We start from the raw sequence: 6,000 nt of genomic DNA on the forward strand, positions 1-6,000 counted from the left end.
AGAGATTATGAAAGAATTGTTAAGACCTGCATTCTCATAAGACCGATGCTTATCATTTTCTACGGTGCGCACCGAGATAGATGGAATCTTGCTGATTCAATTTTCCAGTTTCCCTAACTCGGAGATGCTATCGATTTTAATTGAGGAGAGTGTTCGTCTTAATCGACGACTAAGAATTAAAAAGCACCATTCATGGAACGGTAAACGATAGAGCTACGGATAATTAATTTCTATTTTTTGGAAGCCTGAAAATTATAAGGATTAATTCAATTCTAAACGGTGATGAATTTTTGTTGTAGTCAAATTTAATTCCGAAGGTGGTAGTAATTTTGGTGGATATAACGACTCACTCTCCTATTAACGTAAGTTGCATTTCAAACGTAAAATAGATTTCTCTGAGGGTTTATGGCTATCCTATAAGGAAATATTTAGTTCTGTGGTTTGCTCAAATCTACAAAAAGATATCGATATTTTAAGGATAATAAACACTTCGAAACTGCTGTTAACTCTAATCTGAATAATACCGTTTTAGAAAGTGAAATCTCCTACTGAAAAAAAAAATCGAAAACAATAAAGGACATCGACGAATGATTTAAGCAAAAGTTGCACCTTTCTTCTTACTGTCTACGAAACCAACCAAAAATGATTATACATATAAAGAACGATTTAAAAAACAAGATCCTCGAAAGTACATATAAAAAAAGATACAAATTCCGAACATCGTAAAAATTCGATCAGGACAGAACGCTTAGAACGTCGAGAAGGCCCAAGTCTGTATCGATTTCAGTTGTGGAAAAAATACGATCGTCCGCGTAGGTATGTACTTTCACATTTTCATCGTCGCTCATAAGTCGACGAAGAGAGAGAGAGAGAGAGAGAGAGAGAGAGAGAGAGAGAGAGAGAAAGAGAAAGAGAGAGAGAGAGAGAGAGAGAGAGAGAGAGAGAGAGAGAGAGAGAGAGAGAGAGAGAGAGAGAAGAACGGGAACAGGGACGGCTAGAGAGGAAGATGAGAGAGAAAGAAATTCCTCTCGTTTCAGTGCTGAATTCTGAATGGACATCCGCCTTTCTCACGATCGAACCGACTCGTGAGAAGATCGATTCGTGCGAAACGCAAGGTTGTAACTGGAGCATCGGTACCACGCGTATTTTCTTCCTTTGCCAGCTTGCTCGTTGGCAATGTCAATATTGAAACGAACCGTGGAAGTGTTTGGTCTACGGTAACGACGGTAAAGTGACTCTGGTTTGAAAGGGAAACGATACTTTCGGAGAGCTTTATTGAGTCGCGACCGGAAGCTCGCCACGTTAGGAGTCCCGTTTCGTTCGGTTGTCGATTTGTCGAGCCTGTCTTATAATGTAGACAAAGTGTTTCAATAGAGATTACGAATATTTATAGGACTGACGTACCTTTTGGTTACGTTTAGCATGTATCTGTTGCATTAACTCGTACCATAATTGCTATTACTCGACACAGAAAAATAAAAATTCTTACAGACCGTGCTGCAAGGTACACCTCGATTCTACTGTTAGCCTAACCACGAATGGGTCGACACCTCGAAAAACACACCAATCTATGAGGATATCGAAACCAAGTAAGGTTTCATCTCCCCATCTCGAGCAAGCCTACCTACCGGATCAATACGAGTGCCCAGACTCCTGTATTCTGAGAATCATCGTCGCAGTGGGCCAGGAGTAGCTCCACGCAAACGTTCGCGATAGTTAGATGAAGCGATTACGGGTGTTCCCGATGTCGCCTCCGCTTCATCCCCAAGAAAACGTGTCTATTGGCGAGTTAGCCCTGATAGATAGAGTTAACCCTAGAAAAGGAGAACCGAAACTCTTCTGGCCAGTTTCGTAGCGTTGGAAGGGAGATTTCCTCCTCGCCTTGGCACGGATAACGAGAAGTAACAGTACCCGTGGCACGACCAGCATCTATCGAACGCGTCGGGATCGACTCGTTTATCGTTCGAGTTTCTTGCGAGTCCACCTTTGTTCCCCCTCGCGCGGTTCAACTTTCCTGGAGACACGCTTCCGCCGAGTGTCCTATCCGTGCAGTTGGAAACTCATATTTCTTCCGAAGTCTTTACTCTCTGGACCCCTGTATGTACAAGTAACCGGTGCACTTTGTAACTATGCGAGCGTCGCCTGGCACTTTCAACTTCAAACTTCGCTACGACACGACCCATCGGGGGCCGATCTCTTATTCGTTTGTCGGACTGACTGGGAAATCCACTTCGGTGGAATATAAAAATTGCCGGAATTGCGGAGAAGAGGTGGACAAACGAAATGTAAAGGGTTTCGCGAAAGCGATTGTGGGATTTTGTTTTTTAATTGGTGAAGTAAATCAACTACTGCCACCTGGGCTAGGAGTCGATGTTTTTCTTTTGTTTTAAGCTGATAGCCACGTTTTCTGTGCCACGTGCTTTGTCTAATATATTAAATATATATTGCATAGGACCGGCTGTGTTTTTATTTCGATTATAATTAGGACATTAACCTCAACATTAACGAAGCGAAGTATTTGTTCTCCTGGGCCCCTTCAGGAGGTCTAATTAAAATAATTCAAATAATCCTCGAAAGGAGTAGTAATTCAACTGCTTTAGTAATTAAAGGTCCTTTCTAAAATTGGCAATCTATTAAAATAATTACTAATTTATTTCTTCATTTTGTCATTCATTTTTCTGTCTTCCCTTTCATTCAAATTTTGATTTCATCCAGGATAGGTAACGAAGGTTTTGCAGTATTCCAACGGTCATAATACGTCTGTTATAACAGTATACATGTCGCGTGTCCTACTGTTTCTGTAAGAATAACTCGGTCATTCGAGTAACAGTTCCACTAGCGCGAAACGTTCCAGAACTCTGCTCTATTCGAATACTCAACCTCGGTAAAACTCACGCAAAACATCAACCGGTTATACTATACCGATTTCCACGAATATTTTCGCAGGGAAAGCTGTGAAAAATAATACACAGCTTCTAGTCTTATTCAGGGGATTAAAAGTAATCACGTTTGTGAAAGGAATGCCTATATAATTAAACGGTGGGAGAACGGAAATGTTAATTTGAATTGAAACGTACAAGTATTCAAATAAAAATAGAAAACTATCACAATTGAAATTAAAGAGTAGAAATTTGGGTACGTAAAATAGTACGAAGAATATCTTGGCACGTGAAATCATAGTATAAATTAATAACTTCGATGAAATTCTTATCAAGTGATTACGAAAATAGTTCGGGAGCTTCGTACATTCGCGTTCCCGAAACTCACGCTTCTCTATCGCCTCGTGCATTCCGCGACGCGCCTCGTTAGACTTGACACGTATTACTTTGCATTCTCATAAGCGTTATGCCCGGCCTACCTTTCTCGAAGCGCCAGTAACGCACAATATCGTAAAGGAATCGGGAGCTCGGAACGGTCATCGCGATCCAGCAGTTTCCAATCCAGGAAAAACTTTCCGGACGGCGACGCGCGCCGTCTGCGAGAAACACGGAAAATAAAGAGACCAGAAAAGCAATCCACGATCTCCGCGATTCCCTTCCTCGACGAGGATAACATTCGTCTCTTTATTTTTATCCAAGGCCTTTCCTCCTTGCGCCTTTGCAATTTTTATTATCGACAACCGACATCGGAAATATTCGACGTAGTCGTAGAATACTTTCATGTATCCGAACTTCTACATTTTAATTTTACTGAGTCTCTTCAAAGTTTCATCGAAATTCTCCAGTTATTACCAAAACGGTTGTATCGTACTAGGTTATCGTTCGGATATGTTCGAGAAAATATTCGAACTTGTTGCGAGAGAGGACCTCGAAAAACAAACCTACGCGAAGCGAGTTAATATAAGAGTAGAAATAATGATAATATTGCATAAAAATTCGGTTACCCTCGTAATTTGAACATCGTCCTATCACGGCTGTTGAAAGGATAATGTAAGTTTTATTTCGAGACCGTTTGAGCGACCTTGCGATGCCCTTGAAGCTTTCACTCGAAATGCGAACGTTTCTAGCAGAACTTAACCAGTGACGGGTAACAAAAACCGTGGTCTCCCGACGAAAACCAGGTAGGTAGCGGGCCCCATGTATAATGTATGAAAATAATTTGCTCGATCGTGGTGGTTCCAACATAAACAGAACGGCCGTCCCCCGATAGTAGGCATACCTTCGCGTGCGCAAGTTTCATTGACTCTCGAGTTATTGAACGTGTTCCATCGAACTACAAGCCATACCCCGCTGCATTGCGATTACCTCCACGAGCTTCGGGGCAAAGGTCAACGTAATACACCTGAACTCTCCGCGAGATTCTAACGATCCGAACGATTCCTGAATAATAAATATATATCGCTTGGCAGTCCTCGCCCCGTCCACTAACGCGTGTTACACGATTATCGCCTACTCGTCCGATTTATTCCAGCACGCGTTTTTTAGTGGTGGTGTACATCGACACACACTGACAAAAAATAATTGCCGAATCATTTTTGTTTGTAGTTTGTTTTAGACAAAGAAGCACCCAGCAACAGAGAAATAAAAATAAATGCCTACAAAGCTACATTTGTTTGTTAGATTTATCATTGTGAATAAATTCGAGGCACAAAAATATTCCAAGTTTATGTAACACGTCCCACACCTATACAAAAATAGATGACAGCAATTGAAGAAGAAAAAAAAACCTGTTAGGAAATATATCGCCAGCGGCTTGATTCGTGGCAGCGACATCGGCTGATGTTGATTGTTTTATTGTTCCTTATGCGTTCTATGCTTACGATCGCGGCAATAGTCGAGGTTCATTTATATATATATTTACGTAAATAAATATTTACTTTATGTAGTGCAAACCGCGCGTGAACAGTTCATTTACACCTCAACCCACTAACCAAATCTGACAAACCCGAAAGCCTAACAAATTAAGTTTCGAAGTCGTCCTCGAGCGATTTCAAATATGTATACGTATGTACATCTCGTTTAGAAGCACTCCGCTCGAAAATTGTATTCTACTCTCGTTCCATTTTGTCCTGTCCCGAACACTCGGCAAACTCGCGAAACGTGAAGCAAGTTTCACAACTTTACCAATCAACCGAGAAATTACTTCTACCCTGCGCAGATGACTCTGGCCAAGGATCACGCGTACACGGACCACGTGACTGGGTCCGAGTTACTAGCAATTAACACCACGGATCGCGTAGCGGAGATATCATTTATGACTTTATTTTCCTGGATCCAACGGGCGTCTTTCGCAACGTACGAAAATTACCGAGAACGTGGAAACGTAAACGAATGAGGTTGTATAAGTTTTCGGAGCACGAGTGCCCTGGTCATTTATAATACAATTACGTAATACTGGTCTGGAAAAGAAACATTCGGTTATTCGTTAATTCGTATTCTTAAGCGTATCGTGTACTCCAAATTTTCAAATTAATTTAACGTGTTCCCAACTTTAAATTTCAAATTAATTCCAACGGCATTATCAAATTGAATGAACGATCGAGAATATCGCTCCCAAAGTAACGACTTTGTTTAATAAATTATTACCAACTGGCCTACGTGTCTTCCGAGCACAGAAACCGTAGTATAGAGAGCAAAGAAACCGACTGGTAGTATATCGTTGATAAATAAACCATGATTTCGGTTACATTGAATTCACTGTCTCGTTAAAAGTAGCGAATTTGAGCACAACATCCGTGCTTCGAATACGGCACAGTCCGATTAGTCACCGTTGTTACCTATTACCAAAAGGTCAAAGCCTGTTATGTGTACAAGGTGAATCGATATCGATTCATCCTGACGACGCGACAATATTTTCGTCGATTTCCTCGTTCAGACGTTACACCTCGTGCTCCGTTATTTCAAATTGTCGATTGCTCCGAAACGCGAGCGGGCAGAATTTTATTTTGGGAATAATAAAAACTTCTCTATTCTCTAATCTTTGCTATTGTATCCTTGCATATGTACGTATGTTCTTGGGTCAATTACCGTACCGATACCCGTGCACTCCGATTGTAGTGTT

At 41.2% G+C, this 6,000-nt stretch overlaps 1 protein-coding gene across 3 annotated transcripts in view; it reads right to left on the reverse strand.

Moving 5' to 3' along the window:
* LOC128887382 (ral guanine nucleotide dissociation stimulator-like) overlaps positions 1-6,000 on the reverse strand; it is a 43,694-nt gene that overhangs the window by 36,659 nt on the left and 1,035 nt on the right. The window lies entirely within an intron of this gene.

The sequence above is a fragment of the Hylaeus anthracinus genome, unplaced genomic scaffold (genome assembly GCF_026225885.1).
Source record: "Hylaeus anthracinus isolate JK02 unplaced genomic scaffold, UHH_iyHylAnth1.0_haploid 11985, whole genome shotgun sequence".
NCBI lineage: Eukaryota > Metazoa > Arthropoda > Insecta > Hymenoptera > Colletidae > Hylaeus > Hylaeus anthracinus.